Source organism: Balaenoptera acutorostrata, chromosome 12, assembly GCF_949987535.1.
Source record: "Balaenoptera acutorostrata chromosome 12, mBalAcu1.1, whole genome shotgun sequence".
In the NCBI taxonomy this organism is placed as follows: Eukaryota; Metazoa; Chordata; class Mammalia; order Artiodactyla; family Balaenopteridae; genus Balaenoptera; species Balaenoptera acutorostrata.
Window position 1 is genome coordinate 33,881,551 of NC_080075.1, and position 23,766 is coordinate 33,905,316.

The 23,766-nt window shown below is 47.4% G+C and overlaps 1 pseudogene; it reads right to left on the reverse strand.

Annotated features, from left to right (window-relative positions):
- Positions 1-8,927: 8,927 nt before the first annotated feature.
- On the reverse strand, positions 8,928-9,882 carry LOC103005998 (histone deacetylase complex subunit SAP25-like; annotated as a pseudogene).
- Positions 9,883-23,766: the final 13,884 nt, after the last annotated feature.

Sequence of the window (23,766 nt, forward strand, 5' to 3'; positions counted from 1 at the left end):
ATAACTGATCTATGTGATCATGGGCAATGATAGCTTGTGGGATCGAACACCTCAGTCAGCCTACCTGTGCCTCAGTTTTCTCAACTGTAAGGAGGGGCCTGGGTGCGTTCTCAGTTTCTCCACACTGTTGGACCCTGTTCGCTAGTTCTTGAAGCCCCTTTTCCCCCAGCAACTGTGCTACTGCTCTCTTTTCTCTCTTCCTCTCTCATGTCTCCTTTTCTCTCCAAAGCTCCTCCTCAGCCCACTTCTTATAGGTGGATGTCCTCCTTGTTTCACCTGCTCCTTCACTCCTTGGGTGATCTTATCCCCTCCCTGGTCTTTAACCATCACCCGCAGGCTGACAGCTTCCAAATCTCTATTTTTAGTCCAGATATCTGTCCTGGGCTCAAGTTCTATGATTTAAGCTGCCCCTGGTACCTCTCCACCTGTATGCCTGATTGTGTCATCTTCCCCCACACATAGCCAGTCTTGGTTCATCCTTCATCCACCTAACTAGTTAAGCCAGAAGCCCAGGAACTCCCCTTATCTGGCCCCCTTACTTCCATCATCTAATCACCCAGGCCTATCAGTTCTGCCCCCTAAATATTTTCCCAGTCACTCCCTGCTCTCCAGTTCCGCCACCACTGCCTAGGACCAGGCCCTCATCATTTCTCACTCAAACTATTGCAAGAACCCTCTCCCTGGTCCCCTGTCCTCCCTTTCCAACCTATACTTTACAGCTCAGGCTGGAAATCTCAAGATACCTTCTCACAGGTTTTTGGATTTTTTTGCATTAAGTAAATACATATTGTGTGCTTACTATGCCAGGCACTATGCAGGGTGCTGGGGATACAACACAGAACACAACAGACAACAGTCCCTGGCCTCCAGCACTCACAGTGTATGAGAGAGAAAAAAAATACAGGACACAGGGAATCATGACACAGTGTGATAGAGAGAAACGGGGGGGTGTTTGGGAACCCCTAGAAGCCTAACTGAGGGTTAGGTAAGTCCAAGGGGTGGCCAGGGAGCACTTCCTAAAGGAAGCAACACTCAGACTGCACAACTGGGTGGGAGTTAGCTAGAAGTGGCGGGAGTGTGGTGGTGAGAAAGCTTTCCTGGTAATTTGATCATCTCATTTCCCTGTTTAAAACGCCCTTTTGAGCTTCACCATTGCCTGTAGTATAAAGTCCAAATTCCTTACCATGGAACACAACCTTTGTGGCTTCATCTGCTATTCCCCTGTATTCAGCCCGAGTTGCTTTCAGTTCCCCCAAATCCCAGCTCACTCCCTCACAGTTCCTGGCCTTTGCATACACAGTTCCTCATGTCTTCCACCCTTCCCACCCTCTCTGAGTTACCAGTGTCAGCTGACTCAGGAGACCTTCCCTGACCTCTCCCACATAGACTTTGTGGCTCCGTCTCCTGTGCTGCCCACCTGTGCACACAGCTGGACTCGTGTGCATTTATCACATCATTAGAGCCCATCCCAGTGTGTCTCTGACTCTTGCTCCTGCCTGCCAGTGCAGGATCCCAGGTCCTGCCTAGTTCCCACTCGCTCACCCCATGAGCATTTTGGGCATCCCCAGGGTGTGTGTCTCCCATGTGCTGGTGGATAAGGTTAGGCAGTTTAACCCCCTACCTCCTACCCCAACCCCTAGGTATCTTTTCCCCTCCTCCAGCTCTTGCAACCTCACTTTGCCCCTGCCACACCCCATGGAGCTATCAGTTCTGCTGGACATTACCACACCCATCAGGCACCCCGCCCCTGCTAGGAGTCACTGACATTTTGGCATGAGGTCAGCCAGCTCCACTATCAGAGCAGGGCTATGGGGCTTCTGGTGCCCCCATTGCCTTATAGAGCCATTGGCTTTGGCTCCACAGGTATGTCTAAATCACAGTTACCACCCTGACTCAGAATTACCTCCTCCTTTCCACAGAGCAAAGCTTTTGTCTCTGGGTCAGCTCATTGTACCTATTTCCTTCTTCCTTTAGAAAGAGTTATTTCCCAACAGGTCTCCCAACCGCTTATGCAGATAGCTTCCCAAGGTTCTGCTCACCAGCGGGCCAGACTGGTGTGACCTTCATCACCTTCCGTCTCCAGCCTGGAGGCAAACAATGTATGGGTATTTATCTATTTAAAATAATAGATTATATAAGCAGTACTGAATATAGCTTCATCATTAAAAAATCCAAGCAGTTCAGAAATACATAGAATAAAAAGGTAAAGCTCCTCTTCCACCCCTTCCCCTGTCTTAAAGCTTACACTACTGGTAGGTACTGGTTGGTTAACTATTTGGTGGAAATGTTCAGAGTTTTTGCTCTGCTTTTACACATGTGTATGGCTTGCATAATGTTTGAAAAATTATCTCTTTTTTCCTCCCTGGATTTCCCCCTTTTCCACTCTCACATTCATGGAGCTTATTTCGTCTTGAACCAGCTCTCCAGATTAGAAAATGGAATCAACCTTCAGGTGTCTCTGGCTTTTGTGTATCAAAAGCTTACACACTTAGGGAAACTTCAGGATTTGCAGAATAGCTCATTGAAGGAGAAGGATCCTCTTGCACAGTCTGAATACTTTGACTAGAAACAAGATGGAAGAAGGATTTCACCTGAAGTGGCAAGACCCCCAACTCTTTGCAGCCTTCCCCTCCCCCAGACTGGTTGGGGGCAGGAGACACAGGGGAGAAAGATCTGTGGTCTCTGGAGTCCCACCCTGCCTTCAAGCAGCTCACCTGGGCAGGCAGGAGTAAGATCCCAGAGAGCAGTGGCCGCATGGTGGGACCAAGCTGTAGGGATGCAGGCAGCCTGGTCCTAGATTCCTCGCTGCCCACAGTGGCACAGAGCAGCAGAGGCTGCTAGACCTGGCCTCAGCCACCTTCACAGCCCCTTCCTGTGTCCCATGTCTGGCACTTCTCAGGGTTCAGACACACCTAGAATTAAGTTGCCTGTTGGCAGGATGGAAACTCACCATAAACATTGAGTTGAGTTACAGAAACTAAAGTTTGGTTTCTTTTTTTCTTTTTTTTTAAAGATTAGTTTTGTTTTGTTTTTTTTTTTTAAAACTTTATTTATTTATTTATGACTGTGTTGGGTCTCTTAGTTTTCGTGTGAGGGCTTTCTCTAGTTGCGGCAAGTGGGGGCCACTCTTCATCGCGGTGCGCGAGCCTTTCACTATCGCGGCCCCTCCCGTTGCGGGGCACAGGCTCCAGACGCGCAGGCTCAGTAGTTGTGGCTCACGGGCCCAGTTGCTCCGCGGCATGTGGGATCTTCCCAGACCAGGGCTCGAACCCGTGTCCCCTGCATTAGCAGGCAGATTCTCAACCACTGCGCCACCAGGGAAGCCCTAAAGTTTGGTTTCTTGCTCACCTGAATTTGTGAACTGAGATTTCTTCCTGTTGCTTGTACCATTCATATTTTGCCGCTTGTGAGAAAGATTTCACAATATATCTTGAAAATGTTTCCATAGAAGTAGATATAGATTTATTCTTTTTAAAAAACAATATTATTTTTTTAAAAATACAGGCTCATAGTAGGAAATTCTAACAGTACTGAAGGAGAAAGCAAAAGTTCTCCAGTCATCCATTCCCATTCCCTAGGCATAATTACTGCTAACAGCTTCTTGAGTGTTCTAGAAATTTCCTATGCAGATAAAGACATGTATCTATTTCTGTGTAGCTCTTTTTTTTTTTTTTTAAATAGATTTTATTTATTTATTTATTTATTTATTTTTAGCTGTGTTGGGTCTTCGTTTCTGTGCGAGGGCTTTCTCTAGTTGCGGCGAGCGGGGGCCACTCTTCATCGCGGTGCGCGGGCCTCTCACTGTCGCGACCTCTCTTGTTGCAGAGCACAGGCTCCAGACGCGCAGCCTCAGTATTTGTGGCTCACGGGCCCAGTTGCTCCGCGGCATGTGGGATCTTCCCAGACCAGGGCTCGAACCCGTGTCCCCTTCATTGGCAGGCAGATTCTCAACCACTGCGCCACCAGGGAAGCCCTGTGTAGCTCTTTTTATATACAAATAATCTCAAACTACAGGTACTTATCTGCAACTCTTTTGATTCTTTATTTAACAATTTGACCTTTATTGTTAAATAAATTCTATTATTTAAGTAGATATAGTTTAACTTTATTTCTTTCAGTGATGCCCAGTATTCCATAGAATGGATGTACCACATGTGTTTAACCAGTTGATTGGCCTAAATTTCCAGATTTTTATTAAGGGCACAATGAACATAATAATAGCTAGCATTTATTGATCACAGACATAGTTCTTAGTATATGGTAAGTCACATAACCCTTGTAACAGCCCAATGAGATATAGGCCCTGTTATTGCCCCTGCCTCACAAATAAAGGGACTAAGCCACAAAGAGGTCAGTAACTTTCCCATGGTCACATATGTGGTAGTACTAGGTCTGGAATTTGAATCAGGCATCAGGTCCCAAGCCTAAACTTTAAATTAGGACACCACAGTCCCTGTGTATATGCTGTGTACCTGTGCTGAGATATCCATAGAATACATTTGTAGCAGTGCAGCTGCTGGGTCAAAATAAATGCATGTTAAACTTCAATAGTGCTAAATGATTAGGAGTTTATTTTATGAAGAGAGCAGTGTGCTTCTTTTCATAATCAAGTACAGAGCCCACTTGTTTCCTGAGAAGAGAAGGGCCACACCTCTTGTGCCCAGAGACCTCACTAGGTAATGATGTTTTCTTTGCGGTGGCCGGGGCTTCAGCTCTGAATCCTATCTAGCCTTCTCTCTGGGCTGGACTGCGCTCCCAGGAGTCTTGGTAACCATGCTTATGCCCTATTACTAAGGCCACAGCCACAAGCTGCCAGAGAATTCAGCCCCTGGACTCCTTTTCTCTCTGTACCCTGTTGGTCTCTCAAGGGCAAGGGTACTTAACAGCTAGGAGACTGCCCAGATTCCAGTTTCCTATTCTATCTGCAAGAAGAGAAAATGGCAGCCACCTAGAGAAACAGTTGGCTACTCTTTACTTCCCCACCTGAAGCTCCTACATCTAACTGCAAGGGACATCAATGTGGGGCTTCTAGACCTGGATCTACCCCGGACCTGCACAGAAGTGGGAGGTCAGAGTATGTGGCATGGCTTCTCCATGGCAGTGGAGAAAATGGAATCAACTTGATCTAGCAATTCTACTTAAAGACTATAACCTAAGGATAAAAATAAGGATGTGCAGAGTCGGAATTATATATTGGCCAGCACTGTCAGTAACCTTAAAGAGGCAATAACAAGGGATTAGTTAAATCATGGTAGGTACACAGTGCAATACAAGAGATCCATTAGTTTACAGACAAAACCGTCCGCAACTTATCGCTACGTCAGTGGTTCTCAAACAGGGGTGATTTTGCCCCCATCCGCACCAGCATGGGATATTTAACAATGTTTGGGGATGTTTTTGGTCATCACAGCTTGGTGAGGGGGTTCGGTGGGGTGTGCTGCTGGCATCTAGTGGATAGAGAGAGGCCAAGGATGCTGCTAAACGTCCTACAATGAATGCCCAGGACAGCTGCTCACAGCAAAGAGTTATCCAGCCCAAAATGTCAGTAGTGTTGAGGTGAGAAATCCTGGGCTACAGGAGGGCAGGCAGTGCCCAGCATGTGGCTGTCGCCATGACACTCTCTGTTTTTGTGAACAGGGGCAAACACTTACGATTTATTCACCTGTAGCTTGCCACTGTTGTAAGTGATTTACACCCATTAACTCATTTAATCCTCACAACAAGTCTATGAGGCAAGTTCCACTATGATCATCCCATTTACAAATGAGGAGCTGAGGCACAGGGCTGTAAAGTACTAGTTCAAGGTTCCCATGGTAGCAGTCTAAGCTTGGCCTCTCACAAGTGCTCATGGCAAGTGCTCCAGGACTTCTCTCCCCTCTCTGCTTCTTCCAGAACCTGGGAAGCACCAGGGGTTGTTTATATCTGTACAAAGAGAAAAAAAAGAAAAAGCAGTCAACTGGCTCTTCTCTTTGATTCTGACATTTCCAGTGGCTTTTGTATTTTTTTCTTCAGAGGGTTTAACTGAAATGAGTACTGAGGGCAGAGATTATGGACAACCATGAAAATTTACTTGTTGAGTTTACACGAAAAAATCCTCCTGTCACTCCTGCAGTGGTCTCTTAGGACTCTCTCAGCCTCTGGGCCTACAGTCTGGGCTGCTTGGGTAGTAGATTTGCTTAGACATGAGAGCAAACTTTCTCATCCAGGAGGACAAGAAGGAGCTGGTGAGCCAGTTTTGGGACACCAGGGACACAGGGCTGTTCTGACTAGGCCCATAGTTCGGATGAAGCGGATACTTCTCCATAGGAGGCCTCCAACAGACGGGAAGTTGTAAATGGGGTGAGGATGGCGGAAGAAGTGGGAAGGGATCTGTTGGATCAAAGCCAACTTTTCACCAGAGGAAAAATTTATTAATTATAGGATGCCGTAGGATTGGCTTCGCCTCTGAGCGTGGGAGTAGTAAGCTGTGCTTTAAACAAACAGCCCCATCACTCAGCAGTAATTAGCAGCAACAGTAGGCATCTTCACAGGACCAGACTGACAGGTGGCTCACAACACACAGCCTCGAGCCTGGCCTGGAACCAGGCTTGGATGCGACACCTGTGGAGCCAGTCGGCCCGTGCTGGGGCAGCCCAAGAGGCACCGGCACAGAAGCGACATGCTCATTCTCGGGCCATTTGCTGGAAACTTGCTATGTGCTAGGCACTGAGAGGAGCCCAAAAGAAATGTAAGACACAGACCATACCCACAGTCAAGAGAATTGAGGAGACAAGATTAAGTTTGAAAAGTTATAGTAGCACAGAAATATAACTGTCCCCCCATATCTGGGGATTGGTTCCGGGATCTTCCCCCACCTCGCTCCTGGAGATACCAAAATTCATGGATGTTCAAGTCTCCCGTATAGAATGGTGTAGTATTTGCATATAAGTTATGCACATCCTCCCATATACCGGGTTTTTTTTTTTTTTGGCCACGCTACGAGGCTTGCAGGATCTTAGTTCTCCAACCAGGGACTGAACCTGGGCCATGGCAGTGAAAGCACAGAGTCCTAACCACTGGACCGCCAGGGAATTCCAGTATACTTTAAATCATCTCTAGAGTACTTATAATAACTAATACAATGTAAATGCTATTTAAATAGTTGTAAATACAGTGTAAATGCTATGTAAGTAGTTGCTAGCGAGGGGGCAATTTCAAGTTTTGCTTTTTGGAACTTTATGGAATTTTTTTTTCTCGAATATTTTCAGCCCTTAGCTTGTTGAATTCACAGGTAAGGAGGGCCAACTGTATATTACATATAAGGGATATGGACCCTCAGAGCCAAATGGGAATTCTGGACCAGGTGATGGAAGGGAGAGAGGTCTGTATCACACTGGCATGTTTCTTGTAAAAGAAGTAGGAAACACAAAGAAGAATAAAGAAGAAAATGAATCATATTAATTAACACTTGTCAGAGATATATATTGTTACTATTTTGGTTACATCCTTTAAGATCTTTTTCTGTGCACATATATGGGTATAAACACACACATTTCATTACATAAATGGGTTCATATGCTCATGTGGTACATACTGTTCTTTGTCTTGCTTTTTATACTTAGCGATAAGTTGTGGACAGTTTTCCTTGTCAGTAAACTAAAGATCTCTTGTATTTCACTGTGTACCTACCATGATTTAACTAATCCCTTGTTATTGCCCCTTTAGGTTACTGACAGTGGTGGCCGATATATAATACCGACTCTGTGCACATCCTATTTTTATGCTTAGGTTATAGTCTTTAAGTAGAATTGTTAGATCAAAGAATATGCGCACTTGCAGCGGTTTTGGTACATATTGCCCAATTGCCTTTCAGAAGGGATATGTCAACTTAGGCTCTCCAGTCCTATGAAAGTGTCTCTTTCACTACATCCTTCCCAACACTAGGTATTATTATTATTTTTTTAATTGCAAATTTGATAAGCAAAATAGTGTTTCATTGTTACTGCTTTATTTTTCTTTATTATTATTATTTTATCACTTGGACTTTTATTTTTTTATAGGCCAATTAGTCATTGGTAATTCCCTTGACAAATTGTTTGATTATGTACTTAGTTTTCAATTGGAATAGTCTTTTTTTTTTCATTTTATTTGTGCAGTATTCTATTATTATTATTTAGTGTGGTTTATTCTTTTTGTCTTACTGATTGATAAGGGTACTTGATGAATATTCAGTCTATTAACTCTGTCTTTTTTATATTACAAATATTTTATCCTAGATTGTCATTTGCCATTTAGTTTTGTTCAGTATTTAAGCATTTGTAAAACTGAAATGTCCATGCAATCGAGGTGGTCTGTCTAGGCTTTCCGAACCACTGGGCTGGAATGGCCGTGACTGGGAGCAGGGAGGCCCATTGGTGGCCCCTGCACTGGTACCAAGGTGGCAAGACGAGGCCCACAGTTAGGACCAGGCTGGAGAGGATGGCGCTGTGCAGTTCAAGACAGAGTAGAGGTGACCAAGATGTGGTGATCTTGAGTGGGGGAGTGAAGAAGGAGGGAGAGGAGTCTGGGGTGACTCACAGGGTGCTGACCTGTACAGCAGAGTGAGCAGGTGGAGGGTGAACCGGAATCGGGAATACAGGAAGAAAGGGGTTGGGGGTCAAGGGCAGAGATTGTCATAATTCCTCTAGGGATTGTTGTTGGAGTCTCCTGGTAGAGAGAACTCTTTGGTATTTGAATCTCTAGGCCTGGCCTGGCTTCTGTCTTTGTGTCAAGCTCGGAGAGGCTTTCTCTGCTACAGAATTATAGATGTAAATAAATTCTCTCTTAATACTTTGTTTCATCTGTTTTTTTAGATTTTTTTTTTAAACTTTTTTTTGCAAACCAACACTGTTTTATTGTCAACAGAACCTGCCTGGGGAAATAGGAGGCCCACTGTGCCCCCGGAGGGGCTATGGACCTTGGTTGTCTGGGGCCCGTGGGAGAGATGGGTCTGTGCAGTGAGAACAGCTCTGGCCACCACTGGCACCTGGGTGGTCAGAGGCAGGGTCTGGGGGGCCAGCAGGGGGCATGGGAGCCCCCGGGGAGCTGGGTCTTGGCTCCCCCTGGCTCATCTGCAGGAGGCCAGTGAGGGCGATCGGCTCAGGCCCACTGAGCCAGGCAGTGGAGCAGCCAGAGGATGGGATGGGGAGGACCCAGGGGGACATTATTGGGGGTGGGAGCAGCAGTTTCAGAGAGTCCATCACCTGCTGAGGGCCCTGAGACAGGTACAGGGGAACATGCTACCCACAGGGCAGCAGAGGGTCAGAAAGAAAGACGCCTTCACAGCATATCACTGGGAACCCTGCATCCCTGGGTGCCTGCTCTCCACTCTGATGTCCTGTTAGACTGGACCTGAGGCCTCTGCCTGAGGCTGCCTTGTACAGAGGCCAGAATGAGGGATGGCATGAGGTCCGGCCTGAGAAGGAGGTGCCTGACCCACAGCTGGGTCCCCACACCAGCCGAGGTCCTCTTGAGCCTCATAGTTTGGGTCCCAGGATACCAGCAGGGTCATCTTTGACGGGGCCACCTCCCAGGTCGTCTGTGGGGAGAGGGGAACTGGGGTTCCTGGGGACCGCTTGGCAGCCAGGCCTGGGGGCGGCCAAGGCAGCAGCTGCTCTTTCCGATCCAGGAAGGCCTTCGGGACCAGGGCTGAAGACTGTCCTGTGGGGGGTTCTTGGCTCCCCCAGGGCTTCCTCTCCAGAGTCCCAGGCCTGGCCAGGGTCGCTGCCCGCCAAGGGGCCTTGTGCCTCGGGCGCCTGCTCTTCACCCGCGCCCCGCTGCCGGGGGGTCCAGGGCAGCATGCCACATCCAGGGGGAGGGCAGGGCAGGGCAGGGCCCTGAGCCGCCCACCCTGCCTGCCTGGCCCCTCCCGGCTCCCACTCGGGCCCAGCTTCCGTCAGCGGCCCGTGCTGCCCTGTGCGCCCCTGCGAGCCCAGGTTGCGGCCCACCTCGCAGGCTTTACATTTAAATCTGGATGGAATTTGTCATATTTTGGTGAATTGTGAGTTAAAGATTTAACTTTTTTTCCCCTAAGTCACTAATAATTAAAACATCTATCCTTGCTCTTGTGATCTGAAATACCACCTGTGTCTTACAGTATATTTCCATGTATATACCTGAGTCTGCTCTAGAATTCTCTGGTATGTTCCACTGAATCGTCTGCTCCTGCACCAGCACTGTTCTGATCACATTTTCTTTAAATATATCTAATAGGTGCTAGGGTAAGGTGTACTTCACACTTTTTTCCTCAGAATTTTCTTTGTTCTTTTAGGATGGACTGCAAAATCATTGTAAGCCCTGCTCCTTTGGACTGCACAGTGGGAGCTGGAAACATGGGTGACCCCATTGGGACGCTTTGTATTCATAAGCACCAAATATACCAGGAGCTGGGTTTGGTGAGCCTGGACTTTCTTCTTGATACAGAAATCACATGGGGCCTTTTTAGGAAGAAGCCCCTCACTGCCATTGACTTGGGGCATCGCCCAGTCTCTGGCCCGAAGACAGTCCTGTGGACCCTCAGAGCCCCTGTGTCCTTGCTGCTGTGACTGCTACAGCACCCAGCCATATGCTCCCCACTGTAGCCAAGCCAGCCTGTGCTGGGGTTTTACTCTCCGTCTTGCGGGGAATCTTGTCTCTAGCCAGTGCCCTCAGTGCCCTCTCCGAGCCTGCTCTCCTCTAATGATTTTCTGTAGGTTAGCTCTGAGGATCTTTTCTTTTCTTTTCTTTTCTTTTCAATATTTATTTATTTGGCTGCCCAGGGTCTTAGTTGTGGCATGCAGGATCTTCATTGTGGCGTACAGAATCTTTAGTTGCAGCCTGCAGGCTCTTAGTTGCAGCATGCCTGCGGGATCTAGTTTCCTGACCAGGGATCGAACACGGGCCCCCTGTACCGGGAGCGTGGAGTCTTAACTGCTGGACCACCAGGGAAGTCCCTGGGGATCTTTTCTTAATCTGTTCTTAAATGTGTTTCTTCTAGAGAATTCTTCATAATTGGCAGCATTGTGATGGCTTCTTCCTAGTTTCTTCTGTGCATGTAAGTTTTTCCCTATTTCACATTTGCTAGGCTTTTTCTTATTTAAGTGACTTTTTCAGGGTCTTTTTTACTGAGGAGTCATGAGCATACCGTAAAGTCACAAATCCTAAGCGTACATCTCAGTGAGTTTTTATATATGTGTACACTGTGGAACTACCACCCTGATCAAGATAGGTATTTTAGAGTTAAGAAGCTGTTGGTGGGAGGTTGGGTAGAGAGGGAAGTCATGAGTGTGTCCCCAGGTTGCCATCTTTTTCTGGAACTGCCTTTACAGAGTGTTAAGGAGGGAGCCACCTGTCAAGTCTATACGGTATGTGGAGAGCAGAATGGTTAGGAGTGACGGGTCATGTTTTGGTCCTCCGCCTTCCTAGCCATGGGACTTTTGTGCCTCAGTTCAACAACTGTAAAATGGGAGTAGATGATAGCTCTTACCTCACAAGGTTGTCATGAAGATTACACAAGGAAGTACATGTAAGTGCACAAAAAATGTTAATTGTTGTTTTTGTTTTTCTCAATGAGGAGGAGGAGGCAGTAGTTCTTAATGAAGGGCACACATCAGAATCACCTGGGGCACTTTTGCAAAATATACATTCTCAACCTGGCCAGATGTACTGAGTCAGAATCTAGATTTTAAACACCTTCCCAAGTCATTCTGTTGCTTACGTTGGTTAAGAACCCCTGGGCTGGAGGTGACCATGACAGGCTGCAGGAAGGTCAGTGGGTGGCCCCTGCGATAGTGAGGGCTGGAGAGGATTGAGCTGTGCAGATTCAGGGCAGAGTGGAGAGGTGGCCAAGATGATGACCTTGGGTGGGGAGCAAGGAGGGAGGGGAGGAGTGTAGGGTGACTCACAGGGTGCTAACCTGAATGGCGGCTTGAGTAGGTGGAGGATGAGCCAGGATTGAGAATACAGGAAGAGGGGGTGGGGAGTGGGCCAGAGATTGTTATAATTCTCCTCGGGATTATTGAGTGGAGGCTTCTGGTGGAAACACCAAGTTAGTATTTGGATCTCTAGGCCTGAGCCTTTGGTGTTTTTCAGGGAGTCATCACTGTGAAGGAGGTAGGTAAAGCCATGGGTCTAGTCGTAGAGTGAGTGTAGAAGGCAGGAGAGGGCCAAGTTCACAAGCATCCACCTCTGGGAAGGCCTGCGTCCACTACTTCCTCCCTCCTTAGAGACAGAGAAGCACTTATTTCTTGTGTATTAATAGCCCCCTTGCTGAGGACTGTTGGGGAATAAAATCAGTCTTCTCACTTGAGGATGAATAATAACTGTGGGTCACTTCCTTTCCTCACAGGTCTCAAGGGTTTCCACATCCGCAGACGGAAGAGCTTAATCCTCCATCAGTATCCTCCGGACAGCGCATTCAGTTGAGGGCAGTGTCTTATCTTCCGACGTCCGTTCACCCTCATGCTTCACACATACTCTACCACTGATGGTTTCTTAGACTCTGGCTTTCGTCAGGCCCTTGATATCCACCAGTTACCCTTTGGTAAGAGATTAAGCCATTCCACTACTCTCCCAGAGGCATTTGCATTTAGAACTACAGGTATAATAGAAATAATGGAAGACGTTGCATTCCTGAGGGAAGGCGATCCTGGAATGAATTATTCATTTGCTCATTCTAGAACATCCCTGTCCAGTAGATCTTTCTGCACCGAAGGAAATGTTCTTCTGTGCTCTGCAATACGATAGCTGCTAGCCATGTGTGGCTAGTGTAACTGAGGAGCTGTGTTTTTCATTTTAATTAAAGTTAAATTTAAATTGACAAGAGGAAAGCAGGCATTATTAGGTTGCATCCACTGGATTGGTGAGAGACCCCTGACAACCCACTTGCCTGCCCTACTATCCGAGCGCCCCCCAAAGGTAACTTTAAAAACGGGTCTTTCCAAGGTCGTGGGAAAGGACTTGGTGTGCCGCCACCACTTCTGCCTTTGGTCTCTGTGCCTTCTGCAGAGCTTCCAGCAGCGATGCGTTGGGACAGAGTGTCTGGAGGCTCACGACCTCTGTGGTTCGGAGGAACCACTGTGAGGCAGGCCCAGGGAAGAATTTGCCATTTTCAATGGAAAACAAGTGGCAGTTACTAATTATGATGACTTTGTACTTTGGATCTTGATTTGCTACACCTTTCTTTACAATAAGCAGTTACTTAAGAAATTAGGATGTTTTAGTTAATCCACGAAACAGGTACGAAGAGCAGCTTTTTTTTTTTTTTTTTTTTTTTTTTGGCTGTGTCAGGCAGCATGCGGGATCTTAGTTCCCCAACCAGGGATCGAACACATGCCCCCTGCATTGGGAGCACGGAGTCTTAACCACTGGACCACCAGGGAAGTCCCAAGAGCAGCATTTTAAGAGGTGCAATTTCTTTGAAAAGTGGATCAAACTCATGACCTTAACATACTAACTATGTTTGTAAATAAACTCATGACATAAATCCTTAGTGCTTCTCTGAAATATGGAACGTGATAATCGAGCATGTGCTTGCATTTGTATTTGGGTAATATTCCAGTATTAGTTTCTTGATTAAATATGTGTGTGATCTTGGGACTTCCCGGCAGTCCAGTGCAGGGGGTGCAGGTTCGATCCCTGGTCAGGGAGCTAAGATCCCACATGCTTCGCAGACAAAAAACCAAAACATAAAACAGAAGTAATATGGTAATAAATTCAATAAAGACTTAAAAAAAAATGGTCCACATCAAAAAAAATCTTAAAAAAAAATATGTGCGTTATCTTATCTTAAAAAAAGGAAAGAAAATGGGTCTTTGAAATCAGATGGGCTTTCTTTTCCCACCCCTCTAGCCTTGACCCCTCTGTGTCTCCCCAAGAAAGCAGATGTCTGTGGCTGTCCCCCACAGGCCTCTCCTAGCTCTAGTTTTTCTCACTCTTTGCCATAGGACACTGCCCATGCCTTTCCTTCTGCCCTGCCGCCCCCTCTCTCTATTCCTGCTCGTGCCACGGTAAACCCTACTTCCTCCAAGAAGACTTCCCCAACTCCTGTCCCTTCCAGATGAGGCCAGTTTTAGGGCTCTGAACAGATTCCATTTGGCTTCCCGGTTGAGGGTGGAGGTGGCAGGGATGGATCTCAGGAAGATGTAGCTGCAGGATGGATGTGCATTAGGGCACTGCATTTCAAACTTCCAGTGAAAAATATATCTTATGTCCCAACTACCGCACACACCTACATACAGATATATAAAACTGAAACAAAAATTTTGTAAAAATAACACTCACTATGTGTGATGCATTTGGATATTTTCTGTTCTATTTATTTTTTAAAGGAAAATGCTGGTTATAACCCACTGAACTGATTTCACAACCCAGTAATGGGTCACAACCCACAGGGTGAAAAATGCAGAGTGAGATCATTGCTGCTCAGCACAACTCTGAACACAGCCAGGGGGCCCTGTGCAGGTGCTGCCCCTTGCGTGCCTCGGAGAGCCGGCAGCTGATGGCCCTGGCAGCGCTGTGGTCCACCTGGTGCTGCTCTGCTTTCTCCGTGGAGCCTCCTTTCAGGGCCCCAGTTGGTTGTGCCATAACGCGGCCACAGATGCCTTCTCAGTGCTGTGGAAGGAGGCTGAAGTCTATAAAGCACTCCATGCACCTGACGGAAAGATGCTGGCTCAGTGTGAAGTGTCACAGGGCTGTATACCTCATCCCACTTGTTGAGGCCTCTCATGGAGACAAAGCTTCCAGGCCCCACGGGGCTCACTGGTGCTGCTCACCTGGGAGGGCTGTGAATAACAGACAGAATAAAAGCAAAACAGGGAGCTCTTGCATGCAGCGTAACAATGACAGAAACATCTTCCTGCTTAGAGGATGGATGATAAATATACATAAGGAACATTCCAGGGGGCAGTGAGTCTTGGAGCCCCATCTCCCTTTGGAACTGGAAGTTACTGAAAACCGAACCCACAGAAATAGCTACTTCAAAACCCCTGCATTTAAGCCAGGTGTTTTATCCCTCTGAGAGCCTCAAAGTCTGTTGACATTTACTTAGCACACTTTTGTAAGGAAAGTGGCTCTCTGATTTCTCAACCCACTGCAGAAGAAAATTGCCTGGAAGGGTGGTGGTAGGTCTTTTCCAGAGAGAGACATGTAGATAACAGGAAAGTAAAAGCCATGGGGAAGGATAGAGAAACAGTAAGAAGGGGACACAATCATGTTATTATCTAGTTCCTTAGGGAATGTTCCTAATGACCACTTATGTGGGAAAAGGACATCTTTTAAAGCATTAGAGAGCGGTGGACCACATTTTAGCAAGATTTCACTTTAAAGTGGTTGGCCATTGAAGTTTCACTTTTCAGGAAAAGTATTCATGAGAACCTCAGTGATTCTGGATAAATTAGGTGCTGTTGAACTGCCCCTGATTAGGGCTAGTCATGGGTTTGAGGCATGCTGTAATCTCAGGTTCACGGGCAAGTCCTCCCCACCCAGCCCTAGTCTGCCTCATAGCCTGAAACCCCTCCATTACTGTTACTGTTGGGTTCCTTTGTTCACCTGTGTGAATTTGTGAATTAATTCTTTCCAATCTGAAAGCTTCTTGATAGTGGCTCCCGGATATTCTGAAGGTAGGTGTAGAGAGAAAACTCTGATCTGGACCCTACCTGAGGGTGGGGTGGCCTAAATGACCAGAGGGCAGGACAAAACCACTGGGATTTGGGCTGTGGTGAGTTTTTAGGGAGCAGTGGGGGGCAGACTTGGAAGCCGAGTTCCACCCTTTTCACTGCTTTCACTACTTGAGGACAGCCCACTCACTGAGACAGAGCCAGGTCTCTGCTTCTCCCCTAGCCTGTCCCCTCGTAGCTCACTGGCCACCTGATCCCCAGCTCTGCTTCTGTGAGTTACCCTGAGTGACTGCAGGGGGTGCTCCAATTAAGTAAGGGGACCTCAAAGAAAAGCCAGGTGTTTCTGAGGCAAAGATCATTTATTCCATATTAATTGAGAAAGCAGCCTTTAAGTAGAAGGCAGTGGGGTTGGTGGTGTGTCACACCACCAGGAGGTTTCTGTCTTAACAATAGATTGCTACCTAGTATGCATGCATAATACATTACAATTCTAGTATTGATATTTACAAATGCCCTGTGACTACAAAATGAGGAAATTTCTCCCAGTGGGGAGAATAACAACAATAAACTAAAATAACAATACCAAAAGTCTTTGAAAAGATCTCAGGGGTTTGCGGGACTTCTGTGGTGGTGCAGTGGTTAAGAATCTGCCTGCCAGTGCAGGAGACACGGGTTTGGGCCCTGGTCCGGGAAGATCCCACATGCCACGGAGCAAGTAAGCTCGTGCGCCACAACTACTGAGCCTGTGCTGTAGAGCCCGTGAGCCACAACTAGTGAGCCTGCGCGCCTAGAGCCCATGCTCCTCAACAAGAGAAGCCACCGCAATGAGAAGCCAGTGCACCGCAACGAAGAGTAACCCCCGCTCGCCACAGCTGGAGGAAGCCCGCAAGCAGCAACGAAGACCCAATGCAGCCAAAAATAAAAATAAATAAATTAAAAAAAAAAAAAGATTTCAGGGGCTTTGGCCAGAAGTGAATTGGGGCTTGGCCAAGTGGTGGTTCTGAGAAGCTGCCTAATGGAATTCTTTTTTTTTTTTGGTAGGAATATAACGTGAAGGGTAGAGAAAAACCACTCGAGCTTAAGCACTCTAACTAGTGGAAATTAGATTCTGATGATGAAATCACAAATGATTTTAACAGCGAGAAGAAGGGGCATCAGCAAAAGAAGACCAACGAGCTTAAATTTTCAATGAACCTACTGTTTTCTCACATGTACGGGATACCTGGTGTGTGATACACCCATGTCAGAACGTCCAGAAGGAGCAAAGTCCAGAATTCGACGAGATTGTAAAGGAATCCCAACCAGCACAAAGGTTGCTTGTCTGCTTCCTTATTGAAGTCAAGAGGAGGAACAAGGCAAAGACAGGCCTTCTGCTAGGGGGAAGCACAGAGTATTCATGTCAGAGAGAAAAAAAAAAGGTGCCCAATTCCCATTTGCTTCCAACTCTGCCTCCCTTGAGAATAGTGCCCAAACTGAGGAGAAAAAGTAACATCGTATGGAATGAAATGAGGCTCCTGATGGTAGAGGAGATGTTAATGGAACCCTCTTCCTGGGGGCAAAGACCACTGTCACATTTCCCATCTAGGTTGACTCATGTCCCTGAATCAGTACTTCCAGGGAGAGGCAGTCTAACTAGAGACAGATCCATTTATTAGTCCTTGATTTCAACATAGATAAGGAAACTGAAACCTGTCCTTTTCAGCAATTTTTAAAATTTAAATCAATAAAGACCCACTAGGTAGGCTTCCCTAAGCTAAAGATGACATAGCTCTGGGAGGGACAAGTAAATGGCTTTGGGGTGACAAAGTCAGGATTTCAAACAGTCTTATCAGGGTGGAAAAAAGAGGAGGGAATTTTATAAGGGAAAATTTAATATATTTGGGTTCAACAAATGTAATCATCCAAGTGCGTCATGGGGGTGCCTGAGATGGGCTTGGGGAGGGGCCTGAAGGGGCTGGTTTTCCACAGGCTCCTTGTGGACCAGGAGTGTGGGGGGCTCAGGGGAGCCCAGCCACACGCCGGAGGTGCCAACCCGGAACAAAGGAGGGGGTGCAGCCCATTTCCACTCCCTGCTCCTTAGGACATGCGGATGTCCAGTGTGGGGTGCAGGCTTCTGGAGACTAACAAAGAAGGAAACATCCAGGGCGGTTCATCAGAATGGAGAGGGTCTGGGGACAGGGGAGTGGGTGGTGAGGCAAGGACCGTCAGCTTTGGGAAGAGAGGTGAGTCCAAATATCTGAAGAGTCTCCTGAGAGTGAAAGAGGGGACAATTCTGTATGTCCAGAGGGCGGCCCAAGTTAGAGGGAAGTAGGCCTAGGTTCTGTTTGAGGAAGATGCACTGTGTCTTCCCTGTCAATGGAGGGTTTCTACGGCCTTGGGATGGCCTCCCTGCCAGGGACATCTCAGAGGGGATGCTTAGCGAGGTGGCATGAGGATTTTAAAGTTCCTTCCCAAGATGTTCCCTCTGCCGTGGACGAGGAGTCCACAGAGAGCGCCTTTGCCCAGGTACTTTGGAGTAAGTAGCTGTACAAGGGCAAACTGAGGCTCCGGGTTCAAGTCCTGCTTTGGTCACTTTGCATGTGACCTTTGACTAGTTACTCTCTGCACCTTGGTCCCTTCATTAAAAATATGGATCATGGCAATAGTACACTCCTGCCAGGACTTCTGTGAAGTTTAATTGAGTTAAAGCGAGGCATTTAGAGCTATTCCACAGCCTTGGTAAGGGCTGTGTACCCGATAGCTTCAGTGATGGTCATCCACCCACTGTCACCACCACCGCCGCCTCCGCTGATTCATCACACAGTGCTGGGGGAGTAGAGGTGAGCGGGTGGGCTCCCTGCCTTCAACAAGTCAAAGCCCAGTGTGGAAGGTGGAGAACTGTCGCATGTGGGATGGGGTTTGGGGGAGCACGGGGCATGGCCACTTGCGGAAGGCTTGTGCGGCGGGGTGGCAGTCCAGGGCCTCCTTCCTCTGAGACCAGCTCCTGAAACCATGGCTTGGCTCCACAGCATTTCCAGGCATCCCAGGGCTGCTGTCTCGTCAGTCCAGCGCTCTCCTGGCTGTTTGCTCTGGAGGTGCCCCTTCTGCACCCCGTCAAGTGCTAGGACTGGCCAGGCTGGCTTGGCAGGTTGGGGCCCCAGGGACCCCTGGCACAGGGCCCCCCGGCCCAGCTGGGGCCCGCAGGCCCTATTCCTGAGCTTTAGGGCCCCAAACGCTAAAGCTCCCTGTGTGCCTCCTCTGTGCCCGGCACTGTGCTGGGTGTCCTCCTGCGGAGTCGTGGCACTTCGTATGCCGGGAGACAGGTGGTGTCAGTCATCCCCGTTTTACAGCTAAGTAAACAGGCTGAGACATTAAGTGTCTTACAAAGGGCAGGGCCAGGACTTGGACCGAAGGTTTCCAAGGCCAAAATTGGGTGCCATTTCCATACCCGACCAGAGGTGACTCAGCCGAGAGCCCAGCCCTTGGGAGGAGTTGGAGCCAGAGGTCTGATAACTGACTACTCCAGCCCAGGGGAAGGGCCAGAAGGGCTCTGAGAGCCCTACCCTTCCAGGCCTGTCTCCTGCTCCCCGAATCCCTGCCTACTCATGAGATCCCCCTCACGAAGCCGACGCCCGCCTGGGAAGTGCTCAGGGGACCCCGTCTTGCAAAGTGGTCCCTGCCTGCTCACTCTTCATGGAAACATCTCTCAACCAGTGGTCATTTTAAAAAAGGAAGGCAGTGGTTTAGGGAAAAAACATGTTTTTTTAAGTAGTGGTGGCCTTTTTTTTTCCCTAAAGACTTTTTTTTTGAAGAACAGTTTCAGGTTCACAACAAAATTAAGAGGAAGGGTTCCCATGTACCCCCCCGCCTCCACACATACACAGCCTCCCCCAGCGTCAGCATTCCCTGCTGGATCCATGTGTTTGTTACAGCTGATGAATCTATGTGGTGACCTTTCTCCCAGAGTTTTATCTGAACTTGCTTGAAATTGAAAACATATTCTGTGTGAAGAGAATGTGTGGGAACCTGTGCGTGCCCTCCTGTCTCTTGACCCCCTTCTACCACCCCACCCAGATTCTGCAGAACCCGGATGTAGTTTATGACCCCTGCTCTGAGGTGGGCAGAGTTAGCGCTACTTTTTGTTAATGATCTCTTCCCCAGATTGTGCCTCTAGAACCTAAGTTCCGTGTGACAGGTTTTTTAAAAAAGTATGCTAAAAGATACATAACGCAAAATTTACCATTTTAACCATTTTTGAGTGTACAATTCAGTGGCATTAAGTATATTCACATTGTTCTGCAACCATCACCACCATCAGTTTCCAGAACTTTTTCTTTTGTTTGTTTGTTTTTAACATCTTTATTGGAGTATGATTGCTTTACAATGTTGTGTTAGTTTCTGCTGTATAACAAAGTGAATCAGGTATACATATACATATATCCCCATATCTCCTCCCTCTTGCGTCTCCCTCCCACCCTCCCTATCCCACCCCTCTAGGTGGTCACAAAGCACCGAGCTGATCTCCCTGTGCTATGCGGCTGCTTCCCACTAGCTAGCTATTTTACATTTGGTAGTGTATATATGTCCATGCCGCTCTCTCACTTTGTCCTAGCTTACCCTTCCCCCTCCCCGTGTCCTCAAGTCCATTCTCTACATCTGCATCTTTATTCCTGTCCTGCCCCTAGGTTCTTCAGAACCATTTTTTTCCAGAACTTTTTTATTATCCCAAACTGAATCTCTCTACCCATTAAACAATAACTCCCCATCTTCTCTCCCCTCAGATTCTGGCAACCACCATCCTACTCTGTCTCTATGAATTTGTCTATTCTAGGTAGACCTATTCTGGGTCTGTTCTCATAAGTGGAATTATACAATATTTGTCTTTTTGTGTCTGGCTTATTTCACTTAGCATAATGTCTTCAAGGTTCATCCATGTGGTAGCATGTGTCAGAATTTCCTTCCTTTTAAAGGTTGAGTGATATTCCATTGTAGGTATATGCCACGTAGTTCTATGTTTAATTTTTTGAGGAACCGTCATACCGTTTTCCACAAAGGATGAACGATCTTATATTCCCATCAGCAAAGTACAAGGGTTCCAGTTTCTCTATGTTCTTGCCATCGTGGCAGGGGGTTTTTGTTTGTTTTGTTTGTTTGTTTTGTTTTTTCTGGCTGCACTGCCCGGCATGTGGGATCTTAGTTCCCCAACCAAGGATTGAACCCGTGCCCCCTGCATTGGAAGTGCAGAGTTTTAACCACTGGACGGCCAGGGAAGTTCCAGCACTTTTTAATCTCTTGTTCATGGCTGTATCCAGAGACTAGGACAGTGCCCAGCACATAGTAGGTACTCAATAAATATTTGTTGGGTCAGATGAATCGGCTTTGGTCTCTAGGCAGCTGTACCAGGGAGCCCGTGTACCTGTCAGCAGAACCTTCCCCTTCTAGTCCTTGCTCAGCTCTGAGAATCACCCTTTTGATGGGGTAAGTTATCTACAGGTGCCCACTGGTGTCAAGAGAAATGGTAGCGCTGTGCAGGTCAGGGAATCGAACATGCTGGCTAGCATGGGAGTGTTTTTTAAACTGCGGGTCTCAACCCATTTGTGGCTCGTGAAACCAGTTTTTAGTGGTTAAAAGCATTTACTAAAAATGAAATCAAATAAAAATATTAGGGCATACTACATGGAAGAAAGAGTAAGTATCATTTACCTATATCATTTGTGAAACTTGTTTTTTTGCGTAATGTTTGTGTACATGTGTAATAGATCACCAAGAGTTTGAAAAACACTTTTGTTTAGGGTCTGTAGCCTCTACCTGAAGAATTCTCAGAGCAGGCAGCTTACTACCTCACAAGGAAGCCCACACCATTTGGGGGTCTGCTGTAATATTGGAATATTCCTCAATGAGCAGAAACCTTTGCTTTGGGTCCCTACTCTGTGCCGGGACCTGTAAAGGGCACTGTTAGCTAAACTGCCCCCACTACTACCTATCCCGTGTGGGAAGCAGCCTGGCTGTGAGGTCCTGCCTGCAGGGCAGAGCCTTCTAGCACTGTGTCTTTTGATTGGGGTTCATATTAGACACACTGTTTTTCTCCAGTGAAGGCATCTGCATATGGGGACGTCTGTGTCCCATTTGACAGGCAGGCAGGCCTCCCTTGGTTCCTAGACAGATCTAGTCTAGGATGACTGCTTCCTTGTCTGAAGTGTCCTCTGGGCACCCCATATCTAATTTACTGCATGCCCCATAGTCCACATTTTAAGTCTGGCCATCCCACACTTCCCCTCCAAGTCTGATGAAAATTCCACCCACCATTATTGTGCGATGCTGAGGCAGATGAGGAAAAACAAATGTACTTATAGATTTATATTTCTTCTTTCTTCATCACTTCTGGGGTTATGTTACGAGCCACGCCATGCCCAGGCCTGGGTTCCGTGTTCACCTAGCTTTCCTGCATCTCTCCTACCACAGCCTTGTGACACAAGTCTTGTTGCTTAATTTCCTTCTCCTCCTCGTGGAGGAGGCTCTTATCTCTCAGAGGGCAGTAACTGTTGCATTCATCTTTCTGTCCTTGGACCTCGCACATGAAGTTTGTGCTCCATATGTATTTGTTGACTGGATGGATGTATGAATTTTAAACTTCTTGAGAGTAGAGACTGTCATTCCCTTTCTTACTAATTCCACATCTCAGTCCAGCCCAGGCCTGAGCCCATAATAAGGCTGATAGTTTGGCCAATTGATGGGAGTGCTGGAGAGTCAACAGGAAAAGTTTCCCAGGTCCAATTGGATTTTGATTCTCAAGGAAATAAAACCCAGAGGCTAGATTCTCCCAATTACCTGGAGTGCCTGTCAGTGAGAGGCAGATCCTATCACTTGTGAACCATGATCCTGGGCAGTGAGAAGGTGGTATGGTGAGGTGGGAAGAACTTGGATAATAAAACAAGAGAGGGGCTTTATGTGGACCAATGATGATCAAGTGCCAGGAACTGAGGAGTTTGGTTAACTCAGCTCTCTGCCCCAAGGTCCAAGTCTAAAAGAAAGAAACAGAGAGGGAAGGAAGGAAGAAAGGAGAACGAGAGAACAAGAGAGTGTGCCTAGACTTGGAAGCTAGATCAAACTGGACCTGAATTCCCTTTCCATCTCCTTTAATTACGGAACTCTAGACATGGTATTAATCCTCTGAGTCCTGGTTTCTGCTTCTATGGAATGAGAATTAGATAATACATGTGACAGGCCCCCTCACTGTTCTTGGCACATGGTAGATAATCAGTAAATAATGGGAATTTTTAGTACCATTGCATCATGTTTGGCATGCCTTATCAGTGTAGGTCCAGCTGATACAAGCCAAAAGAGGTCATTTATTAGAAGAATCCTAGCTCACCACCTTGAAGAAAGGGTTGACCTTGAGGCCTCAGGAAGGCCAGGAAAATTGGACCTAGACTTTCAGGAACAGGAAGGCTGCCTTTGGACAGAGGTAGTGCCAGCCTCCTTGTGTGATCTCCAGACAGAGTCTCATTGGCAGGTTTGGATCCTGTGCTGACAGTCCCACTGGGAATTGAGGGAGATGGAGGTCTCCCTCAGAAAAGTGAGGTGCTGTATCCAGAAGAAGGGAGGGCGAGATGGCTAGACGGGCAGAACTGTTGACCAGGACACATGAGTTTCCCCTCCACTCCCACCTTCTACCCGAAACCTGGTGCTCAGGTAGCCCACTGGGTGAGCCCTTATGTGCAGAACTCTGTAACTACTGTTACCCCGCTCCTCCCTGACTCTCTAAATTCCTCCACCAGTTTTTAGTCTTAACACACTGTGTGCCCAGCCTGGCCTGGCCTGGCCCTGAGCAGGAGGGTAGCATCTCTACTCAAAGGGCTGCCCTGCTCAGGGCCTCCTGCCTCCTCCCCATCCCTGCACAAGAGCTCCAGGCCCACCTACTCACCCGCTCTTTACAAAGTTCTGTACACCCTACAGAAAAGAACCTCAGGCCAGTTTTTAAATTTTCAAGTATACTTTTTCGAAACTGAATCTTCTTTTTACTTTATACTTGGCCCCGTCCTGTGTTCTTAGGAAGGCTACTGGAGACCTTGAGTTTCCAGCAGAACAAGAGGCTCTACTGAAACAGACCGAGAACACAAGTACTGAGATTGCCAAGCATCCTTAAGTGCCACGTCCCCACAGGGCTGTGGGGGGA